Below are 26,029 nucleotides of genomic sequence, written 5' to 3' on the forward strand. Positions count from 1 at the left end.
GACTGGACATCCACAGTGTTAAGAAAATAACATGTATCATCAGTGTATGCAGGGTATTTTAAAGCATGGTCGATTGAGAATGTTGCAATCAAGTCATCTATCCTAAGGGTCAACTTTTGGCCATAAACATCGATGATACACCTAGCAGTATTCAAAAATGGCCGACCCAAAATAAGTGGTATCCTTTCATCCACTTCCATATCCAAAACCACGAAATTAGCCGGGAAAACCAACAACCCGGTCTTAACTAGCATATTCTCTATAATTCCACGAGGGAATTTAATATAGCGGTCAGCTAGCTGAATAGCCATACGCGTGGGTTTTAACTCCCCGGGGTCTAGCTGTAAATAAATAGAATAAGGCATTAAATTTATGCTAGCCCCCAAATTCGCCAACGCCATCACACAATCTAAATTACCAAGTAAACAAGGAATGGTGAAACTCCCAGGATCCTCAAGCTTCTCGGGAAGCTTGTTTGCCACTACCGCTGAGCATGCAGCATTCAACGTGACTGTAGACACGTTCTCCAGCTTCTTCCTGTTAGTTAGTAAATCCTTCAAAAACCTTGCATACTTTGGCATACCTGCAATCACATCAATAAGAGACATATTTATGTTAACTTTTTTAATCAAGTCCATGAAGTTGGACTTTTCTGCCTCTAGCTTCTCCAATCTCTGCTTCCTCGGGAATGAGAGCGGTGGTTGATACTCTTTAACTACCGGTTTAGCAGCAACACTTTCCGGTACCCTTACAACTTTCTCAATCACCTGTTCCGGCTCCTTTTCCCCCTCCGGTTCACTAACAACAACCGGTTCACTATCCTTAGCTAACGGCACTCGCAAATCATACTCATCGGGCTTCCGCGGTGGATCATATGCTAAACCACTTCAGGTGGTGATAGCATTAACGTGCCCATTCTTCGGGTTAGTATCTGTTTTGCTCGGTAATTCCCCCGGTTTCCTCTCATTACTCTGATTAGCAAGTTGACCAATTTGTTTCTCTAAATTCTGAATAGCTGCTTGTTGATTTTGAAACATTTGATCATTCTTCTCATTGTTCTGGGTCACAGTAGTAACAAGCTGAGTTTGAGACATCACAAGCTTTTCAATCATCGCTTCAAGGTTGGACTTTTCTCTTCAGCTTGGGGCTTCTGAAAATATCCGGGAGCTTGCTGTTGATAACCTCCACTAGATCCTGGCTGGAACCTCGAACCTTGATTACCTTGAGGATTATAAGGATTGTTGAAATTCCTATTAAACTGCGCACGTCCCTGAAACTGATTGTTGTTCTGTTGACTAATATAAGCGATCTCTTCTTTCTGGTTCATAGTCAAACCTGCATCACAATCTTTTCCTAAATGTAATCCCCCGCAAAACTCACAACCAACCTTAATACCATGCATATCCTTATCCAACTTCTCCAAGTGTCTACCAAATTTGTCTAACTTAGCATTAATAGACCCATAATCATCATACGCACCAGTGGTTTCGGTTCTCTTAACTGAAGCTGAACGGGATGACTCATGATCTTGATGCCATTCGTGAGTGTAGGCAGCTTGCTTTTCAATTATCTCTAACACCTCTTCTTATGTCTTATCCATTAAAGTACCACATGCTGCTTGATCAATACTCTGACGCGTTGGGATATCACAACCCTTATAGAAAATTTGGAACTTTTGTAAATCATTCAACCCGTGTTGCGGACACGAGCGTAACATATTAGAATAACGGTCCCAAGCATCAAATAATGTCTCACTGCTCTTTTGTCTGAATTGCGAAATATCTGCTTGAAGTCTAGCAGCTCGAGATGCAGGGAAAAACTTTGCTAAAAACTTATCTACCAAAACTTCCCAAGATGTAATCGCTCCCTCTGGTTGCTTATCTAACCATCTCTTAGCTTCTCCTTTAAGAGTCCAGGGAAAAATTCTTGTCTTGATCGAAGTATCGGCAACCTCATGCAGCTTGAATAAGTTGCAAACATCATTGAAAATACGAAGATGCTCGTTAGCATCCTCACTATCCTTGCCATGAAATTGGCAATCAGAAGAAATCAAACTCAGAATTGGCCCTGTGATTTGAAAAGGCTGAGTGATGTTTGGTTGAGTAATCGAATTGCGTTGGCCAGCTCGGGTGGCCTTCAACTTTTCTGCCATAGTCTGAGGACGAGGTGGTTGATCAGCCATCTCTTCAGTCTCGAAAGTATCTAATAAAATGTAAGAGTCTTATGCTTCGTGGATTTCAAGTGGTGTATCGGGCACCACAGTCTCAGCACTACTATAACAACCCTCACAATCCCGTTCTGAAATGACCAAAATGCCCTAGGAGTTTTTCATCTGTTCAATCGATTTAGGGTTGTTATCCGTTACGACCTATGAATTAAAAATTTATGCTCTCATTAAATGACCGTATTTATTATTAAAACCCTAATCTTGTAAACCCTGACACTAATACTAATTTAATAAAATAAGCTAAATGTAATATTAACTGTGACATTATATAAACTTTAAACTAATATAAACTAGTCGGGACCAAATTAAAAATTTATAAAAGTTAGGGTCTAATAATTAAATAAAATGTATTTTAAATAACATGTAACTTTAATAATAATAAGTATTATAAAATAATAATAATAATATATATGTATAAATTTAAAATGCCGGTTCATAAAAAAAATAATAAGTAATATAACAATAACAAATGTAGGGGTCGGTTTTTAGAAAAAAAAAATAGGAAACTAATGCTTGATCACTAAGCAAAACCAAACCAAATTTAATCCTAACTCTAATCCTTGAGCACCAAGTGATTCATGAATCCTAAATAAATCACAACTCATGTTAATTATCTATAAATAGGCTCAAGTTTTTCCCATAATATGCATCACCAATTAAACTCAAAAACCCTATACTTATAGATTTTTTTTAGTCGACAGATTTGGCAACATTATTGATGTTATGCGAGGTGTATATGAAATAGCTTTATTTTTACAACTAAATACTATTAAATATGGTACAATTTTACACAAGATATTTATTTATTTATAGAATGGATATACTTAAACCTTGCTACAACACTTATAGGCAGTGTACCTAATCGTACAGTAGTGTAGTTTTTAGTAAGTCCGGTTCGTTTCACAGGGAAAAATCTTTAAACAAAGCTTAACGCTATATTAGTTTTAATTTATAAAAATACAAATATATAAATAAGTAATATTATTATTATAAAGGGGGGTTTTTACCGTTTAATGACCGGTTTGTCGATTTTAAAACTTTAGTCACAGTTAAAACCTAATGTAAAATATTAAAAATAAATATAACTTAATTTAAAGCGTAAAGTAAATAACGATAATGAAATTGCGATAAATAAAATTGCGATAAAATAAACTTGCGATAATTAAAAAGTACGATAATTAAAAGTGCAATTAAATACAATGACAATAAATAAAAGTGCGATAATTAAAAGTGCAATTAAATATGAAAATAAAGGAAATTAAATATGAAATAAAAGAATTATGCTTATTTAAACTTCCGTAATCATGATGTTTGACGTGTTGATTTTAGTTTTATGCCCATGGGTTAATTGTCCTTTGTCCTGGATTATTTAATATGTCCGTCTGGTTTTTGTCCATAACAGTCCATCAGTCATAAATATAAAGTGCGAGTATCCTCGTCAAATTATCCTTATACCCGAAGTTAAATATTCCAACTAATTGGGGACTTAAACTGTAACAAGGTTTTAATACTTTGTTTAATAATTACACCAGGTTATCGACTGCGTGTAACCCAAGGTTTTAATACTTTGTTATCAATTATGCCAAGTGTCCTTGTACATAATTTCACCCCTGTTTTAATAATTCTAGTGGCTATTAATCCATTCCCGTGTCCAGTTAAATGAACGATTATTCGTACATATAAATATCCCGCCCATCGTGTCCGATCGAGTGTATATGGTTATTTATAGGAACGTCCAATTGTAAATCTTTATATTAAAATTAACAAACTATCATTTAGTTAAACAAATATAAAGCCCATTAATAGCCCATAGTCTAATTTCCACAAGTGTCGTTCTTTTGTCCAAACCCCAATTATGGTACAAAGCCCAATTATCCAATTTTAGTAATTAGCCCAACATCATGATTACTTCGATTTAAATAAGCATAATAATAACTTAGCTACGAGACATTAAATTAAAAAGGTTGAACATAACTTACAATGATTAAAAATAGCGTAGCGTTACACGGACAGAATTTCGACTTACACCCTTACAACATTCGCTAACATACCCTTATTATTAGAAATTAAAATTAAAATATAAATATATATATATATATATATATATATATATATATATACGTTTAGATAGAGAAATTAAAGGATATATAAAACGTTCAGAATGCGCGAGCTTTTATAGGCATTTTCAGAATTTGGGGCTCCGCGAGTCACGGTATTTTTGCCCTTCAAACTCCGCAAGTCCTGGAGTTTGCTTTTACAGCTCATCCCTTTTTGGATCTTCTTTGCCGACGGTTTTAATATATAAATATAATATATATATAATTTATATAATTAATTATATATTATATTATATTTATATACATAGTTAACTTGTAATTTTTAGTCCGTTGCGTCGAGCGTTGAGAGTTGACTCTGGTCCCGGTTCCGGATTTTCGAACGTCCTTGCGTACAATTTAATATCTTGTACTTTGCGTTTTAAATCTTGTACTCTTGTAATTCTGAGACATTTCTTATCAATAATTGGAACCTCTTTGATTGTATTTTGTACTTTTGAGCTTTTTGGTCGTTTGCGTCTTCAATTCGTCGAATCTGTCTTTTGTCTTCACCTTTTATTATTTAAATGAATATCACTTGTAAATAGGACAATTGCAACTAAAAGCTTGTCTTTCTTGAGGGATAATGCTATGAAATATATGTTCGTTTTTAGCATTATCAAATATTCCCACACTTGAGCGTTGCTTGTCCTCAAGCAATATAGTCTTGAAATACTAGAATCACTTCTTTATTCTTCACACTTTGTACATCAGTGATTTCTATACGGCGGTATAAACAATGGTAGTAACGATGTGGTTTACAGTCCCACATGACTATAAAAATTTAGATCCATTAAGGAAATTGGATCTTTATGAAAACATTTGATCTTTTTGAAAATTCAATCTAGTTTTTTACCCTAGATAAGTTTTCCGGAATAACCCTTCACCGGTGTTTGCAAAATATTTTTGTGGGTTTGGTGGGTTTCAGATTTGAAAATTTTAGCTCAAAACTTGTGGTTTTGTGTCACCCATTTGCTAACCTTGTATTAGGAAAGCAACACATCCAGTATACTTGCCCCGTATATTACCTTTCGGTAAACTACCGTCCGGTTGTAAAGGAAAGCGTTGAACAAGCAACTGTTAAGGCAATGTCCCCTGACATACTTTTAATTATGGTCTATAACGTGTCGGACGCAATTACTATCCTTTGTAGGAGCAATAGTAAAGCTCACCCTTATAATTTTCTAGTCTGGCACAAGGTCCTATCTTTGACCACGCTATGCAACCACCGTTCTTACGATTGACACCTGATTTGGTTCAGGTGACCTAATGAATTCCAGGTGAATTCCTAGGATTTTACGTTCAATGGTAATGAACGCATTGAAAATAGGTTTTTAGAAAACAAATCGGTTTGAAATTTTGATCAAAATATTTTCTCGTTCAAGCTCGAGTTTAGATATCATTGAATTCCATGAGTTTGTAATTCTCAATCTTTAAGGTCAATCTCTAGGATTGAGTAATATTAGTCTTAAAAGCTGATTTTTGATCTTTAAGGAGATTATCCTTTCTGGGGATCTGATTCATTAGTCTTATCAAGCTAATTTGCATGGCGTCCTCCCCATTTTACAAGACAGATCCTCTCATGGTTAGGATAAGTCTGACCACTTGGCGACCCTGTTTTATGCCGAGGTCCGTGGATTTCCTGCTGATTTTATTGATGACTTTTCTAGATTTTTCGTCAACCTACAGCTGGTCTGGACGACAACTTCATGACCTAAATCAAGAAGCGCGTTTCTCTTTCGAAAGACTTTACTTCCTTTTAATGATGGAATTAATTCATTGTGTAGATCCATCTCTTCTTTTCTTTCATCGGGTAAAACAGTTAATTATCGTCCAAAGCAAAAGTATTTTCAGTTATTTGTACAAAAATATGTGATATATGTTTTGAATAACTTGGTAAAAATTTTCCCACACTTGGCTTTTATTTTCCTTTTTATTGTCCTCTATTCCATTTTAAATGAATTTTAACATTTTGGTTTGTTTCTCAATTTATGTCCTTTCCAAGGTAACAATAATTTCGGTGTTAACACCTAGTTTTATCGTTCATAAATATGTATAAACATGATTTTGAGTTCATTTAATTGAAAATTTTGAAAATTTTTACTAGAATTGGGTAGTCAGTATATAAGACTAGGGTTGTTCTTTATTATCAGAGAGCACTAGATTCTAATACAACTACTGTGTTACTAGTATTTTTAATGGTAACCAAGTGTTTAAGTCAAAAAAATTTTAAAATCCGAAAGAATTTAACCCCTTCCCACACTTAAGATCTTGCAATGCCCTCATTTGCAAGAAATCTGTAACAATTTAAATTATTGAGGGTGATTAGCGTAGAAAAATGATTAAATTTTACCAAAGTTTCCAACATATTGTTGTTTTTTTGAATGATAAATGGTGCACATCATTTGTTCATTCCGTCTTGTTGTTATTTCACATATATTTTGCATCTTGTCGTCAAAATTGGTTGCTTTTGCTGAACTTAATGACAGTCTTTGAAAATGCGTTGTTTTATCCTGTTGTGTACATAAGATAAACTGCAAACATATATACATATTTTTGAAGTTTGGTATATTACCCCACATTCAAAAATTATTAAAATCTAATAATAAAAGTTAGAAAATTATAAAAACTATTACAATATCAACATAAGTGTTAAATGTAGTAACATTACAAAAATAAAATAAATAAAACTAAATAAACTAGGGTTGATACTGATACCAGTAGGGGTTCCATGCATAACCGTATGTGTTATAAAATGCTTCAGCTGGGTTATAAGTAGGATACGGTGGTTGGATCTCTATAGACCAGGGAGGAAATATGGGCTTTGGAGTAGGAATATAGTTTCTACCTACATGTTGGCAATTGAAATGTCCCGTTCTTATTGATTAAAAACGTTCCATATTAATTGATTTCGTTGCGAGGTTTTGACCTCTATATGAGACGTTTTTCAAAGACTGCATTCATTTTAAAACAAACCATAACCTTTATTTCATCAATAAAGGTTTAAAAAGCTTTACGTAGATTATCAAATAATGATAATCTAAAATATCCTGTTTACACACGACCATTACATAATGGTTTACAATACAAATATGTTACAACAAAATAAGTTTCTTGAATGCAGTTTTTACACAATATCATACAAGCATGGACTCCAAATCTCGTCCTTATTTAAGTATGCGACAGCGGAAGCTCTTAATAATCACCTGAGAATAAACATGCTTAAAACGTCAACAAAAATGTTGGTGAGTTATAGGTTTAACCTATATATATCAAATCATAATAATAGACCACAAGATTTCATATTTCAATACACATCCCATACATAGAGATAAAAATTATTCATATGGTGAACACCTGGTAACCGACATTAACAAGATGCATATATAAGAATATCCCCATCATTCCGGGACACCCTTCGGATATGATATAAATTTCGAAGTACTAAAGCATCCGGTACTTTGGATGGGGTTTGTTAGGCCCAATAGATCTATCTTTAGGATTCGCGTCAATTAAGGTGTCTGTTCCCTAATTCTTAGATTACCAGACTTAATAAAAAGGGGCATATTCGATTTCGATAATTCAACCATAGAATGTAGTTTCACGTACTTGTGTCTATTTTGTAAATCATTTATAAAACCTGCATGTATTCTCATCCCAAAATATTAGATTTTAAAAGTGAGACTATAACTCACTTTCACAGATTTTTACTTCGTCGGGAAGTAAGACTTGGCCACTTGTTGATTCACGAACCTATAACAATATATACATATATATCAAAATATATTTACAACACTTTTAATATATTTTGATGTTTTAAGTTTATTAAGTCAGCTGTCCTCGTTAGTAACCTACAACTAGTTGTCCACAGTTAGATGTACAGAAATAAATCGATAAATATTATCTTGAATCAATCCACGACCCAGTGTATACGTATCTCAGTATTGATCACAACTCAAACTATATATATTTTGGAATCAACCTCAACCCTGTATAGCTAACTCCAACATTCACATATAGAGTGTCTATGGTTGTTCCGAAATATATATAGATGTGTCGACATGATAGGTCGAAACATTGTATACGTGTCTATGGTATCTCAAGATTACATAATATACAATACAAGTTGATTAAGTTATGGTTGGAATAGATTTGTTACCAATTTTCACGTAGCTAAAATGAGAAAAATTATCCAATCTTGTTTTACCCATAACTTCTTCATTTTAAATCCGTTTTGAGTGAATCAAATTGCTATGGTTTCATATTGAACTCTATTTTAAGAATCTAAACAGAAAAAGTATAGGTTTATAGTCGAAAAAATAAGTTACAAGTCGTTTTTGTAAAGGTAGTCATTTCAGTCGAAAGAACGACATCTAGATGACCATTTTAGAAAACATACTTCCACTTTGAGTTTAACCATAATTTTTGGATATAGTTTCATGTTCATAATAAAAATTATTTTCTCAGAATAACAACTTTTAAATCAAAGTTTATCATAGTTTTTAATTAACTAACCCAAAACAGCCCGCGGTGTTACTACGACGGCGTAAATCCGGTTTTACGGTATTTTTCGTGTTTCCAGGTTTTAAATCATTAAGTTAGCATATAATATAGATATAGAACATGTGTTTAGTTGATTTTAAAAGTCAAGTTAGAAGGATTAACTTTTGTTTGCGAACAAGTTTAGAATTAACTAAACTATGTTCTAGTGATTACAAGTTTAAACCTTCGAATAAGATAGCTTTATATGTATGAATCGAATGATGTTATGAACATCATTACTACCTTAAGTTCCTTGGATAAACCTACTGGAAAAGAGAAAAATGGATCTAGCTTCAACGGATCCTTGGATGGCTCGAAGTTCTTGAAGCAGAATCATGACACGAAAACAAGTTCAAGTAAGATCATCACTTGAAATAAGATTGTTATAGTTATAGAAATTGAACCAAAGTTTGAATATGATTATTACCTTGTATTAGAATGATAACCTACTGTAAGAAACAAAGATTTCTTGAGGTTGGATGATCACCTTACAAGATTGGAAGTGAGCTAGCAAACTTGAAAGTATTCTTGATTTTATGTAACTAGAACTTGTAGAATATATGAAGAACACTTAGAACTTGAAGATAGAACTTGAGAGAGATCAATTAGATGAAGAAAATTGAAGAATGAAAGTGTTTGTAGGTGTTTTTGGTCGTTGGTGTATGGATTAGATATAAAGGATATGTAATTTTGTTTTCATGTAAATAAGTCATGAATGATTACTCATATTTTTGTAATCTTATGAGATATTTCATGCTAGTTGCCAAATGATGGTTCCCACATGTGTTAGGTGACTCACATGGGCTGCTAAGAGCTGATCATTGGAGTGTATATACCAATAGTACATACATCTAAAAGCTGTGTATTGTACGAGTACGAATACGGGTGCATACGAGTAGAATTGTTGATGAAACTGAACGAGGATGTAATTGTAAGCATTTTTGTTAAGTAGAAGTATTTTGATAAGTGTATTGAAGTCTTTCAAAAGTGTATAAATACATATTAAAACACTACATGTATATACATTTTAACTGAGTCGTTAAGTCATCGTTAGTCGTTACATGTAAGTGTTGTTTTGAAACCTTTAGGTTAACGATCTTGTTAAATGTTGTTAACCCAATGTTTATAATATCAAATGAGATTTTAAATAATATATTATCATGATATTATCATGTATGAATATCTCTTAATATGATATATATACATTAAATGTCTTTACAACGATAATCGTTACATATATGTCTCGTTTAAAAATCATTAAGTTAGTAGTCTTGTTTTTACATATGTAGTTCATTGTTAATATACTAAATGATATGTTTACTTATCATAGTATCATTTTAACTATATATATATCCATATATATGTCATCATATAGTTTTTACAAGTTTTAACGTTCGTGAACCACCGGTCAACTTGGGTGGTCAATTGTCTATATGAAACATATTTCAATTAATCAAGTCTTAATAAGTTTGATTGCTTAACATGTTGGAAACATTTAATCATGTAAATATCAATCTCAATTAATATATATAAACATGGAAAAGTTCGGGTCACTACAGTACCTACCCGTTAAATGAATTTCGTCCCGAAATTTTAAGCTGTTGAAGGTGTTGACGAATCTTCTAGAAATAGATGCGGGTATTTCTTCTTCATCTGATCTTCACGCTCCCAGGTGAACTCAGGTCCTCTACGAGCATTCCATCGAACCTTAACAATTGGTATCTTGTTTTGCTTAAGTCTTTTAACCTCACGATCCATTATTTCGACGGGTTCTTCGATGAATTGGAGTTTTTCGTTGATTTGGATTTCATCTAACGGAATAGTGAGATCTTCTTTAGCAAAACATTTCTTCAAATTTGAGACGTGGAAAGTGTTATGTACAGCCGCGAGTTGTTGAGGTAACTCAAGTCGGTAAGCTACTGGTCCGACACGATCAATAATCTTGAATGGTCCAATATACCTTGGATTTAATTTCCCTCGTTTACCAAATCGAACAACGCCTTTCCAAGGTGCAACTTTAAGCATGACCATCTCTCCAATTTTAAATTCTATATCTTTTCTTTTAATGTCAGCGTAGCTCTTTTGTCGACTATGGGCGGTTTTCAACCGTTGTTGAATTTGGATGATCTTCTCGGTAGTTTCTTGTATAATCTCCGGACCCGTAATCTGTCTATCCCCCACTTCACTCCAACAAATCGGAGACCTGCACTTTCTACCATAAAGTGCTTCAAACGGCGCCATCTCAATGCTTGAATGGTAGCTGTTGTTGTATGAAAATTCTGCTAATGGTAGATGTCGATCCCAACTGTTTCCGAAATCAATAACACATGCTCGTAGCATGTCTTCAAGCGTTTGTATCGTCCTTTCGCTCTGCCCATCAGTTTGTGGATGATAGGCAGTACTCATGTCTAGACGAGTTCCTAATGCTTGCTGTAATGTCTGCCAGAATCTTGAAATAAATCTGCCATCCCTATCAGAGATAATAGAGATTGGTATTCCATGTCTGGAGACGACTTCCTTCAAATACAGTCGTGCTAACTTCTCCATCTTGTCATCTTCTCTTATTGGCAGGAAATGTGCTGATTTGGTGAGACGATCAACTATTACCCAAATAGTATCAAAACCACTTGCAGTCCTTGGCAATTTAGTGATGAAATCCATGGTAATGTTTTCCCATTTCCATTCCGGGATTTCGGGTTGTTGAAGTAGACTTGATGGTTTCTGATGCTCAGCTTTGACCTTAGAACACGTCAAACATTCTCCTACGTATTTAGCAACATCGGCTTTCATACCCGGCCACCAAAAATATTTCCTGAGATCCTTGTACATCTTCCCCGTTCCAGGATGTATTGAGTATCTGGTTTTATGAGCTTCTCTAAGTACCATTTCTCTCATATCTCCAAATTTTGGTACCCAAATCCTTTTAGCCCTATACCGGGTTCCGTCTTCCTGAATATTAAGATGTTTCTCCGATCCTTTGGGTATTTCATCCTTTAAATTTCCCTCTTTTAAAACTCCTTGTTGCGCCTCCTTTATTTGAGTAGTAAGGTTATTATGAATCATTATATTCATAGATTTTACTCGAATGGGTTCTCTGTCCTTCCTGCTCAAGGCATCGGCTACCACATTTGCCTTCCCCGGGTGGTAACGAATCTCAAAGTCGTAATCATTCAATAATTCAATCCACCTACGCTGCCTCATATTCAGTTGTTTCTGATTAAATATGTGTTGAAGACTTTTGTGGTCAGTATATATAATACTTTTGACCCCATATAAGTAGTGCCTCCAAGTCTTTAATGCAAAAACAACCGCGCCTAATTCCAAATCATGCGTCGTATAATTTTGTTCGTGAATCTTCAATTGTCTAGACGCATAAGCAATCACCTTCGTTCATTGCATTAATACACAACTGAGACCTTGCTTTGATGCGTCACAATAAATCACAAAATCATCATTCCCTTTAGGCAATGACAATATAGGTGCCGTAGTTAGCTTTTTCTTCAATAACTGAAGCGCTTTCTCTTGTTCATCATTCCATTCAAATTTCTTCCCTTTATGCGTTAATGCAGTCAAGGGTTTTGCTATTCTGGAAAAGTCTTGGATGAACCTTCTGTAGTAACCAGCTAGTCCTAAAAACTGGCGTATGTGTTTCAGAGTTTTCGGGGTTTCCCACTTTTCAACAGTTTCTATCTTTGCCGGATCCACCTTAATACCTTCTTTGTTCACTATGTGACCGAGGAATTGAACTTCTTCCAACCAAAATGCACACTTTGAAAACTTAGCGTACAATTCTTCCTTCCTCAATACTTCTAACACCTTTCTCAAATGTTCACCGTGTTCTTGGTCATTCTTTGAGTAAATAAGTATGTCATCAATGAAAACAATGACAAACTTGTCAAGGTATGGTCCACACACTCGGTTCATAAGGTCCATGAACACAGCTGGTGCATTAGTTAAACCAAACGGCATGACCATAAACTCGTAATGACCGTAACGTGTTCTGAAAGCAGTCTTTGGAATATCATCTTCTTTCACCCGCATTTGATGATACCCGGAACGTAAGTCAATCTTTGAATAAACAGACGAGCCTTGTAGTTGATCAAATAAGTCGTCAATTCTCGGTAGTGGGTAGCGGTTCTTGATGGTAAGTTTGTTCAACTCTCTGTAGTCGATACACAACCTGAATGTACCATCTTTCTTCTTGACAAACAAAACAGGAGCTCCCCACGGTGATGTGCTTGGTCGAATGAAACCACGCTCTAAAAGTTCTTGTAATTGGCTTTGCAGTTCTTTCATCTCGCTGGGTACGAGTCTGTAAGGAGCACGAGCTATTGGTGCAGCTCCTGGTACAAGATATATTTGAAATTCAATGGATCGCTGTGGGGGTAATCCCGGTAATTCTTTCGGAAATACATCGGGAAATTCTTTTGCAATGGGAACATCATTGATGCTCTTTTCTTCAGTTTGTACTTTCTCGACGTGTGCTAGAACAGCATAGCAACCTTTTCTTATTAGTTTTTGTGCCTTCAAATTACTAATAAGATGTAGCTTCGTGTTGCCCTTTTCTCCGTACACCATTAAGGGTTTTCCTTTTTCTCGTATAATGCGAATTGCATTTTTGTAACAAACGATCTCTGCTTTCACTTCTTTCAACCAGTCCATACCGATTATCACATCAAAACTCCCTAACTCTACTGGTATCAAATCAATCTTAAATGTTTCGCTAACCAGTTTAATTTCTCGATTCCGACATATATTATCTGCTGAAATTAATTTACCATTTGCTAATTCGAGTAAAAATTTACTATCCAAAGGCGTCAATGGACAACTTAATTTAGCACAAAAATCTCTACTCATATAGCTTCTATCCGCACCCGAATCAAATAATACGTAAGCAGATTTATTGTCAATAAGAAACGTACCCGTAACAAGCTCCGGGTCTTCCTGTGCCTCTGCCGCATTAATATTGAAAACTCTTCCGCGACCTTGTCCATTCGTGTTCTCCTGGTTCGGGCAATTTCTAATAATGTGGCCCGGTTTTCCACATTTATAACAAACTACATTGGCATTACTTGCTCCGACACTACTTGCTCCGCCATTACTCGTTCCGACACCATTTGTTCCTTTCGTTCTATTTACCCCTGGTCCGTAGACCTCACACTTCGCCGCGCTATGACCATTTCTTTTACATTTGTTGCAAAATTTGGTGCAGAACCCCGAGTGATACTTTTCACACCTTTGGCATAGCTGCTTCTGATTGTTGTTGTTGTTGCGGTTATTATTGTTGTTGGGATGATTGTTGTAGTTGCTGTTGTTGTTGTTGTTGTTGTTGTTGTTGGGTCGTTTGTTGTAGTTGCGATTGATGTTGCGATTGTTGGGATAATTGTTGCGATTATTGTTGTAATTGTTGTTGTTGTTGTTGTTGTATTGGTGATTCTTATCACCGTTTTCCTCCCACTTTCTTTTGACTTGCTTCACATTGGCCTCTTCAGCAGTCTGTTCTTTAATTCTTTCTTCAATCTGGTTCACTAGTTTGTGAGCCATTCTACATGCCTGTTGTATGGAGGCGGGCTCGTGTGAACTTATATCTTCTTGGATTCTTTCCGGTAATCCTTTCACAAATGCGTCGATCTTCTCTTCCTCATCTTCGAATGCTCCCGGACACAATAGGCACAATTCTGTGAATCGTCTTTCGTACGTGGTAATATCAAATCCTTGGGTTCGTAACCCTCTAAGTTCTGTCTTGAGCTTATTGACCTCGGTTCTGGGACGGTACTTCTAGTTCATCAAGTGCTTGAATGCCGACCACGGTAGTGCGTACGCATCGTCTTGTCCCACTTGCTCTAGATAGGTATTCCACCATGTTAACGCAGAACCTGTGAAGGTATGCGTAGCGTACTTCACTTTATCCTCTTCAGTACACTTACTTATGGCAAACACCGATTCGACCTTCTCGGTCCACCGTTTCAATCCGATCGGTCCTTCGGTTCCATCAAATTCCAAAGGTTTGCAGGCAGTGAATTCTTTGTAGGTGCATCCTACACGATTTCCTGTACTGCTAGATCCAAGGTTATTGTTGGTATGTAGCGCAGCCTGTACTGCGGCTATGTTTGAAGCTAGAAAAGTACGGAATTCCTCTTCATTCATATTCATGGTGTGTCGAGTAGTCGGTGCCATTTCCTTCAAAATAGTCAAATGGAACAAGTTAATCATACAGAATATTAAGAGTAGTTAATAGTATTTCGTAGCATAATATGAACTCATTTATAAAAGCTTTTTCTTCATATTAGCATTTTATAAGTTTAAATTCGGGTAGTACCTACCCGTTAAGTTCATACTTAGTAGCTAATATACAATTCAACTACTACAATTCTATATGAAAAACTGATTATAATAATATTTCGCATTCAAACTTTTACACAATATTTTACAAACTTACAATACTGCTTATTTTACATATAGCATGAAATATAGCACACAATAAATTTGATACAAGATGGTTGTGAAGATAATTCTAGCTAGTACACAAGTCGTTCAGCAAAGGCAATAAAGACACGTAATTCATACGTCCAGAAACAAGTCATGCATTCTGGTTTTACTAGGATTACTTCCCATCCTTGGTCTTGTGGAACATAACCGTTATGACCGTTGATAAGACAGCGTGTTGTAACGTCGTCAAAGAGACGAGGGTTACGTAATGTCCAACAGTCCCGTAACAACCTAAAAACCTCATTTCTTACCCCAATTACCGACTCCGTCACTTGTGGGAACGTTTTTTTTTAATAGTTGTAGCCCGATGTTCTTGTTCTCACTTCGGTGAGAAGCGAACATTACTAACCCGTAAGCATAACATGCTTCTTTATGTTGCATGTTAGCCGCTTTTTCTAAATCACGAAGTCCTATATTCGGATATATTGAGTCAAAATAATTTCTTAACCAATTGCGTAAAATAGCATTTGGGTTCCCCGCAATATATGCATCAAAGTAAACACATCGTAACTTATGGATTTCCCAATGTGATATCCCCCATCTTTCGAACGAAAGTCTTTTATAAACCAAGGCATTCTTGGAACGTTCTTCGAATGTCTTACAAACTGATCTCGCCTTAAATAGTTGTGCCGAAGAATTCTGACCGACTCTAGACAAGATTTCATCAATCATGTCTCCGGGTAGGTCTCTTAAAATATTGTGTTGTCTATCCATTTTGTGTTTTTATACTGTAAAATAGACAAGAGTTAGATTCATAAAAAAAATACTTATTAATACAAGCAATTTTTACATATATCATAAAGCATAAGCACACTATATTACACCACACGAATACAACTATCTTATTCCGACTCGCTCGTTTCTTCTTGTTCGGTTTTGGTTCGTTTTGCCAAGTTTCTAGGGATATATGATGTTCCCCTAATACGAGCCATCGTTGTCCACATTGGTTTAGAAAAACCTGGTGGTTTAGAGGTTCCCGGGTCATTGTTACAACTTAAGGACTTCGGGGGTTGACGATACATATAAAGTTCATCGGGGTTGGAATTAGATTTCTCTATTTTTATGCCCTTTCCCTTATTATTTTCTTTTTTCTTTTTAAATTCAGTTGGGGTAATTTCTATAACATCATCGGAATTCTCTTCGGAATCCGATTCATCGGAGAATTGGTAATCCTCCCAATATTTTGCTTCCTTGGCGGAAACACCATTGACCATAATTAACCTTGGTCGGTTGGTTGAGGATTCTCTTTTACTTAACAGTTTTATTATTTCCCCCACAGGTTCTATTTCTTCTTCCGGTTCCGATTCTTCTTCCGGTTCCGACTCTTCTTCCGGTTCCTCTTCGGGAACTTGTGAATCAGTCCACGAATCATTCCAATTTACATTTGACTCTTCATTATTATTAGGTGAGTCAATGGGACTTGTTCTAGAGGTAGACATCTATCACATAATATCAAACACGTTAAGAGATTAATATATCACATAATATTCATATGTTAAAAATATATAGTTTCCAACAAAAATGTTAAGCAATCATTTTTAAAGAAAACACGGTCGAAGTCCAGACTCACTAATGCATCCTAACAAACTCGATAAGACACACTAATGCAAATTTTCTGGTTCTCTAAGACCAACGCTCGGATACCAACTGAAATGTCCCGTTCTTATTGATTAAAAACGTTCCATATTAATTGATTTCGTTGCGAGGTTTTGACCTCTATATGAGACGTTTTTCAAAGACTGCATTCATTTTAAAACAAACCATAACCTTTATTTCATCAATAAAGGTTTAAAAAGCTTTACGTAGATTATCAAATAATGATAATCTAAAATATCCTGTTTACACACGACCATTACATAATGGTTTACAATACAAATATGTTACAACAAAATAAGTTTCTTGAATGCAGTTTTTACACAATATCATACAAGCATGGACTCCAAATCTCGTCCTTATTTAAGTATGCGACAGCGGAAGCTCTTAATAATCACCTGAGAATAAACATGCTTAAAACGTCAACAAAAATGTTGGTGAGTTATAGGTTTAACCTATATATATCAAATCATAATAATAGACCACAAGATTTCATATTTCAATACACATCCCATACATAGAGATAAAAATTATTCATATGGTGAACACCTGGTAACCGACATTAACAAGATGCATATATAAGAATATCCCCATCATTCCGGGACACCCTTCGGATATGATATAAATTTCGAAGTACTAAAGCATTCGGTACTTTGGATGGGGTTTGTTAGGCCCAATAGATCTATCTTTAGGATTCGCGTCAATTAGGGTGTCTGTTCCTTAATTCTTAGATTACCAGACTTAATAAAAAGGGGCATATTCGATTTCGATAATTCAACCATAGAATGTAGTTTCACGTACTTGTGTCTATTTTGTAAATCATTTATAAAACCTGCATGTATTCTCATCCCAAAATATTAGATTTTAAAAGTGGGACTATAACTCACTTTCACAGATTTTTACTTCGTCGGGAAGTAAGACTTGGCCACTTGTTGATTCACGAACCTATAACAATATATACATATATATCAAAATATATTTACAACACTTTTAATATATTTTGATGTTTTAAGTTTATTAAGTCAGCTGTCCTCGTTAGTAACCTACAACTAGTTGTCCACAGTTAGATGTACAGAAATAAATCGATAAATATTATCTTGAATCAATCCACGACCCAGTGTATACGTATCTCAGTATTGATCACAACTCAAACTATATATATTTTGGAATCAACCTCAACCCTGTATAGCTAACTCCAACATTCACATATAGAGTGTCTATGGTTGTTCCGAAATATATATAGATGTGTCGACATGATAGGTAGAAACATTGTATACGTGTCTATGGTATCTCAAGATTACATAATATACAATACAAGTTGATTAAGTTATGGTTGGAATAGATTTGTTACCAATTTTCACGTAGCTAAAATGAGAAAAATTATCCAATCTTGTTTTACCCATAACTTCTTCATTTTAAATCCGTTTTGAGTGAATCAAATTGCTATGGTTTCATATTGAACTCTATTTTATGAATCTAAACAGAAAAAGTATAGGTTTATAGTCGGAAAAATAAGTTACAAGTCATTTTTGTAAAGGTAGTCATTTCAGTCGAAAGAACGACGTCTAGATGACCATTTTAGAATACATACTTCCACTTTGAGTTTAACCATAATTTTTGGATATAGTTTCATGTTCATAATAAAAATCATTTTCTCAGAATAACAACTTTTAAATCAAAGTTTATCATAGTTTTTAATTAACTAACCCAAAACAGCCCGCGGTGTTACTACGACGGCGTAAATCCGGTTTTACGGTGTTTTTCGTGTTTCCAGGTTTTAAATCATTAAGTTAGCATATCATATAGATATAGAACATGTGTTTAGTTGATTTTAAAAGTCAAGTTAGAAGGATTAACTTTTGTTTGCGAACAAGTTTAGAATTAACTAAACTATGTTCTAGTGATTACAAGTTTAAACCTTCGAATAAGATAGCTTTATATGTATGAATCGAATGATGTTATGAACATAATTACTACCTTAAGTTCCTTGGATAAACCTACTGGAAAATATAAAAATGGATCTAGCTTCAACGGATCCTTGGATGGCTCGAAGTTCTTGAAGCAGAATCATGACACGAAAACAAGTTCAAGTAAGATCATCACTTGAAATAAGATTGTTATAGTTATAGAAATTGAACCAAAGTTTGAATATGATTATTACCTTGTATTAGAATGATAACCTACTGTAAGAAACAAAGATTTCTTGAGGTTGGATGATCACCTTACAAGATTGGAAGTGAGCTAGCAAACTTGAAAGTATTCTTGATTTTATGTAACTAGAACTTGTAGAATATATGAAGAACACTTAGAACTTGAAGATAGAACTTGAGAGAGATCAATTAGATGAAGAAAATTGAAGAATGAAAGTGTTTGTAGGTGTTTTTGGTCGTTGGTGTATGGATTAGATATAAAGGATATGTAATTTTGTTTTCATGTAAATAAGTCATGAATGATTACTCATATTTTTGTAATCTTATGAGATATTTCATGCTAGTTGCCAAATGATGGTTCCCACATGTGTTAGGTGACTCACATGGGCTGCTAAGAGCTGATCATTGGAGTGTATATACCAATAGTACATACATCTAAAAGCTGTGTATTGTACGAGTACGAATACAGGTGCATACGAGTAGAATTGTTGATGAAACTGAACGAGGATGTAATTGTAAGCATTTTTATTAAGTAGAAGTATTTTGATAAGTGTATTGAAGTCTTACAAAAGTGTATAAATACATATTAAAACACTACATGTATATACATTTTAACTGAGTCGTTAAGTCATCGTTAGTCGTTACATGTAAGTGTTGTTTTGAAACCTTTAGGTTAACGATCTTGTTAAATGTTGTTAACCCAATGTTTATAATATCAAATGAGATTTTAAATTATTATATTATCATGATATTATCATGTATGAATATCTCTTAATATGATATATATACATTAAATGTCTTTACAACGATAATCGTTACATATATGTCTCGTTTAAAAATCATTAAGTTAGTAGTCTTGTTTTTACATATGTAGTTCATTGTTAATATACTAAATGATATGTTTACTTATCATAGTATCATTTTAACTATATATATATCCATATATATGTCATCATATAGTTTTTACAAGTTTTAACGTTCGTGAATCACCGGTCAACTTGGGTGGTCAATTGTCTATATGAAACATATTTCAATTAATCAAGTCTTAATAAGTTTGATTGCTTAACATGTTGGAAACATTTAATCATGTAAATATCAATCTCAATTAATATATATAAACATGGAAAAGTTCGGGTCACTACAGCAATGAGCTATGATATGGTTTTGATGAACTTGCCAATCTTCAAATGCTCGATGTCTAGCATTTTCATACTCTTGTGAAGCTATAAACCTTTGCATTTCTGTCATTTCATTTCCCCTCCCACATTACCTGGCTGTCGATTTCTTTCAACCTGTGGATGTCTTCCATTATATTATACTGCGGCGTTATTTCGCCTCTTCAAAACCTTAGCACCATGATATACCTTTAAACCAATTGTATCGTGGGGTTCTGGTTCTTCGATTAATAATCCCCCTCGACTTATATCCACATCGAGATACTCAACAATTAATGTAATAAATATACCACCTCCTATTATACTGTGCAGTCTCATCCCCCTAACCATAGCCGATAAATAATAACCCACACAATAAGGTATACTTACAGCGCTTTGTGGGTCTCGAATACACATGTGGTAAAATAAATCTTGCTCATTTACCTTTTCCTTATTTTTACCTCGCTGTGTAATCGAGTTCGCTAGAAACCTATGGATTACTCTTAATTCAGCTCTATCAATATCAAGATAAGAGTAATTTCCCCTTTAAATCGGTGATGGCTAGTCATTTGACTCCATACACCATGCGTATCAAAATTTTCATCAATCTTCCTACCATTTAATATCAACCCTTGACAATCGGCAGATGCTAGCTCCTCAGGCGTATATATATGTAAGGCCTGAGCCATGTCTAGTAGAGACATGTGGCGCATCGAACCTCCTAACAAAAATCTAATAAAAGTTCGATCGGTTAAACTAGCTACCCGATCATTTATTTCTATACTACACAATAATTCTTCACACCATACTTTATATACAGGTCTACGCATGTTGAATAATCGTACCCAATCGTTAAAAGTAGAATTACCATACCTCTGTGTAAGTAATTCTCTAATTGGCTCGGCCAATTGCACTACCTCGAATGGTTCCCATTCTATTACCCTTGGTACTTCAACAGCTTTAGAATGAAGAGTGTGCAAGCCCCTTTGGTATTTTGGATAATCTATCCAACGTCTGTCTAATCTCAAGTTCGGGTGCAAATCTTCCACGTGCATATCTGAAAATGTCATAACTGGATGAAGTATATCTTGTTTGTAATAGTTATCAACATCCTGTTGTTCCGCATTCTCAGGAGGAGCAATGCGAGCTTGGGATGAAGATTCACCCCTTTCAGTCTGAAAAACACATCAAACACAATTTTGTGCATCCAAATATGCATTAGTGTCAGCAAAATCATCAATCAAAATAATTACAATGACATGTTCAATTTATATCAAACTTATGCTCATTTTCATATTTTTATCAAATCTACATTTTTTCAAATAAGCATATACGAAAATGTTCGCCAAGTTCATAAGCATTCAACTCAAATAACATGTCAAAATAATCATTATTAGCAATTAAACAAGTTTCAAATGACATTATCTCTCAAAAATCAAGTTCATGAATTTTAGACTTGAAAAAGTCCACTTTAATTCTCAAAAATCATGTTTAGGCTCAAAGTTTGGATCATTTAATTACCTAAACATGTTACACTACTTAATTTAGCAATAATTCATGACAAAAATCGGCCATAGCCTGTTTATATCAAAAAGCCCCAAATTGCTCAAGAACACAAACCCTAGATTACTCAAAATTTGAAGTTTAAGGCTTCTAATAATGTTAAATAGCATCAATCTAGGTTATACAAGCATAATACATAAGCAATTTAAGCATAATTACACTAAAAAGCATCAAAATCGAATTGGGTATAAATTTGTTCAAGAACACTAATTTTCGGATTAAATGGTGTTTAGGTGTAGAAATTTACCGTTTTCCTTGAGTAATTCCTTGATAGCATCCTTCTCAACATGATTTTATGAAAGATTTGATGAAAAATGGTGAAAAATTTGATTTTGTGTGTGTTTTTCGTGTTTGTTTTCGCAGTTTTGTGGGGTGTTTGTGTGGATACTGATCTGTTCGGCCGTTTTTATTTTTTTCTGGATTTTGCAAACTCCGCGAGTCACGGTGTTTACCCATTACAAACTCCGCGAGTCGCGGTGTTTGAATTTTTTTTTAATATAAAAACCTTAACTTATAAAATAATTAATTAATTAATTCTAAAATTTTGTTTCCCTTGTTATTTAGGACGAGGTCGTTTCGGAACGATGTCCTAGTCCGTCCCTCGACAAAATTTTAAAATTTGTCAATTTAAAGCGCGGTTTTAAAAGCAAAGATTTATGGGTTTTTTTAATGTTTTTGGCATACTTTAATTCAATAAGATTAAAAATAATGATATTAAAAGTTCTCGTCCCTCCCTCGGGTAAAGCAATTTCGGTTCAAAGACCTAGTCTTCAACTGACGACGGATTTTAAAAATCATATTTTTAACTTAGCGAAATAAAGTAAATTTTTGTTTTTAAATTCACACCAAACTTAAATTTAAAATGCATAAAATTAGAAATTCACACCAAACTTAAATTATATTTTTTTTATACATACAAACTATTATTAAAAAATTAATTTTTCAAATATTTACAATTTTAAATATATTGATTTAAAAAGTTTACAATATCAATTTAAGATTTATATATTAATTTTAAAAACATGGTAAAAATAAAATTAAAAATCTTTTTGGCTTTTATCCCACTTTAATCAATCAAATATTATCAAAAATATACGCCCATATTTTCGGTAAAGTAATTTCGGTTCTATAATCTAATTTAACTCATGACGAATTTTTGAAATATTTTGGGTTGATTGATTAAAGATATTTATACCTTAAGAATAAACGTTAAATTTCGCAGTGATGTAATAAATTTTTGTATGATATCAATAATTTCGGTCGCAAGACCTAATTTTATTGAATACCAATTTAATACTTTATAGCGAACAAATTAGCGTTTATTATCAAAAGGTTAAAAATAAAAATAAAAATAAAAACTGTACAAACTTACCTGTGAAATAGTATTCTTAGTGATATGCTCTAGCCCACTCATAAGATAATCGGACTAATTGATTTTCCATGGCTACATAAGCGTAACCTCGAGCATTCAATGTTTTTTCTTCTAAACATATGAACAGTCCATCTCTGCATAAAGTAACAAATTCGGTGTTTGAATAGGTTTGATTATTTGAACATTTACCTTCTTGTGACCATTTTCCGAATTTGTGACATCTTTCAAGGTGCCGTGCTCTTCTTTTCGCTGCGGATTTTGATTTTCCTTTACTAAATTGTAACTTATTATCTTCGCATCTGGATTCTTTTCTTACTCCGTCCAATTTACCTCTTATTAATGATACCAATTCACTCGGAAGTGTGTCATTATTACGTTTAGTAATCAAAGCGTGTAGCATTAGACCATGGTTCAGTTCACAGGAAGTCTTCATTTCGTAAAAACCTAAAAAAAATAAAAATTCAGAATGGGGGAAGAAGACTAGTTCTTTAGGGTCTGCTAGGGAAAGACCATTCGGGTTCCATTTTCGAGAACTACACGAAAACAGAAAATCTAACTCTAACAGAAATACATATTATCCTTTAAAGACTTGATTCTCCCCACACTTAGTTAGCTGTGGTATCGAAATTGTGATTAACTTCGTTGTCGACTTCCATCGGACTATCTATGTAATGTTTAACTCTGTGACCATTAACCTTAAATTCAATCCCATTTGAATTTATTAACTCTACTGTTCCGTATGGGAAAACTCTTTTGACTTTAAATGGTCCAGACCATCTTGATTTCAATTTTTCAGGAAATAGCTTGAATCGTGAATTGAAAAGAAGAACTCTGTCTCCTTCTTTAAATTCTTTTGAACTTCTGATTCTTTTATCATGCCATTTCTTCGTTCTTTCCTTATAGATTAACGAATTTTCGTATGCTTCGTGTCTTAATTCTTCTAATTCGTTTAATTGACTTAACCGTAGACGTCCAGCTTCATGTAAATCAAGATTACATGTCTTCAAAGCCCAAAATGCTTTGTGTTCAATTTCTACTGGAAGATGACATGCTTTTCCATAAACGAGTCTGAAAGGTGTGGTTCCAATTGGAGTTTTGTAGGCTGTTCTAAAAGCCCAGAGTGCATCCTTTAACTTAATGGACCATTCCTTCGGATTTGATCCTACAGTTTTCTCTAGAATACGTTTTAAAGCTCGGTTGGTATTTTCAACTTGTCCACTTGTTTGTGGATGATAAGCGGTGGAGATTTTATGAGTTACTCTATATCTTTTAAGAACTTTCTCAAGTTGATTATTACAAAAATGAGTTCCCCGATCACTTATTAAAGCTTTCAGTGTTCCAAACCTTGCAAAAAGACATTTTAAAAAGTTGACTACAACTCGTACATCGTTAGTTGGGAGAGCTTGTGCTTCCGCCCATTTAGATACATAATCAATGGCTACGAGAATGTAGAGATTATTATGAGATTTTGGAAATGGACCCATAAAGTCAATACCCCAAATGTCAAATACTTCACATACTTGAATAACATTTTGTGGCATTTCATCACGTTGACTTATTTTTCCGGCCCTTTGACAAGCATCACAGGATTTGCAAAGAAGGTGTGCGTCTTTGTAAATTGTAGGCCAATAGAATCCAGCATCATAAACTTTTCTTGCTGTTAGTTGAGGCCCATAATGCCCTCCTGTTGGTCCTGTGTGACAATGGTTTAAAATTTTACTAGCTTCATCTCCGAATACACATCGGCGTATTATTCCATCGGGACAACTTTTAAACAAATGTGGATCTTACCAGAAATAGTGTTTTATATCACTGAAGAATTTCTTTCGTTTTTGGTACGATAATCCTTTTTCAAGGAATCCACATACTAAGTAGTTTGCATAGTCTGCAAACCATGGAATTTCATTATAATCTATCTTCAATAGATATTCATCAGGAAAGTTGTCTTGTATGGTCGATTCATTTAGAACTTCTAATTCAGGATTATCAAGACGAGAAAGATGATCGGCTGCGAGATTTTCTGCTCCCTTTTTATCTCGGATTTCAATATCAAACTCTTGTAATAGTAAGATCCAACGGATTAATCGTGGTTTGGCATCTTGTTTCGAAAATAGGTACCTAAGAGCAGAATGGTCGGTATAGACCACCGTTTTAGCTAGAACGAGATATGAACGAAATTTGTCAAAAGCAAAGACAATAGCAAGGAGTTCTTTTTCAGTAGTTGTGTAATTCGTTTGTGCTCCTTGTAACGTCTTACTAGCATAATATATAGGTTGAAATCGTTTTTCAATCCTTTGTCCTAAAACGGCTCCCATTGCAAAATCACTTGCATCGCACATAAGTTCAAACGGTAGATTCCAATTTGGAGTTATCATGATCGGCGCATTAGTGAGTTTTTCTTTAAGAATATTAAAAGATTTAATGCATTAATCTGAAAAGATGAATGAAGCATCCTTTGCTAGGAGTTTATTCATAGGAGTGGCAATTTTAGAAAAATCTTTTATGAAACGTCGGTAAAAACCGGCATGCCCTAGAAAACTCCTAACTCCTCTAACATTGGTGGGATGTGGAAGTTTAGCAATTACATCTACTTTAGCTCTATCCACTTCAATTCCTTCCTTTGAAATTTTATGTCCAAGAATGATGCCTTCTTTAACCATGAAATGGCATTTCTCCCAATTAAGAACTAGATTTGATTGTTCGCATCTAATAAGCATTCGTTCAAGATTAGCTAGATATGTTTCAAATGTATCACCGAAGACTGAAAAGTCATCCATGAAAACTTCCACGCATTCTTCTTTCATGTCGTGAAAAATCGCCATCATGCACCTTTGAAAGGTTGCAGG

This window comes from Rutidosis leptorrhynchoides, chromosome 6 (genome assembly GCF_046630445.1).
Source record: "Rutidosis leptorrhynchoides isolate AG116_Rl617_1_P2 chromosome 6, CSIRO_AGI_Rlap_v1, whole genome shotgun sequence".
Lineage (NCBI taxonomy): Eukaryota > Viridiplantae > Streptophyta > Magnoliopsida > Asterales > Asteraceae > Rutidosis > Rutidosis leptorrhynchoides.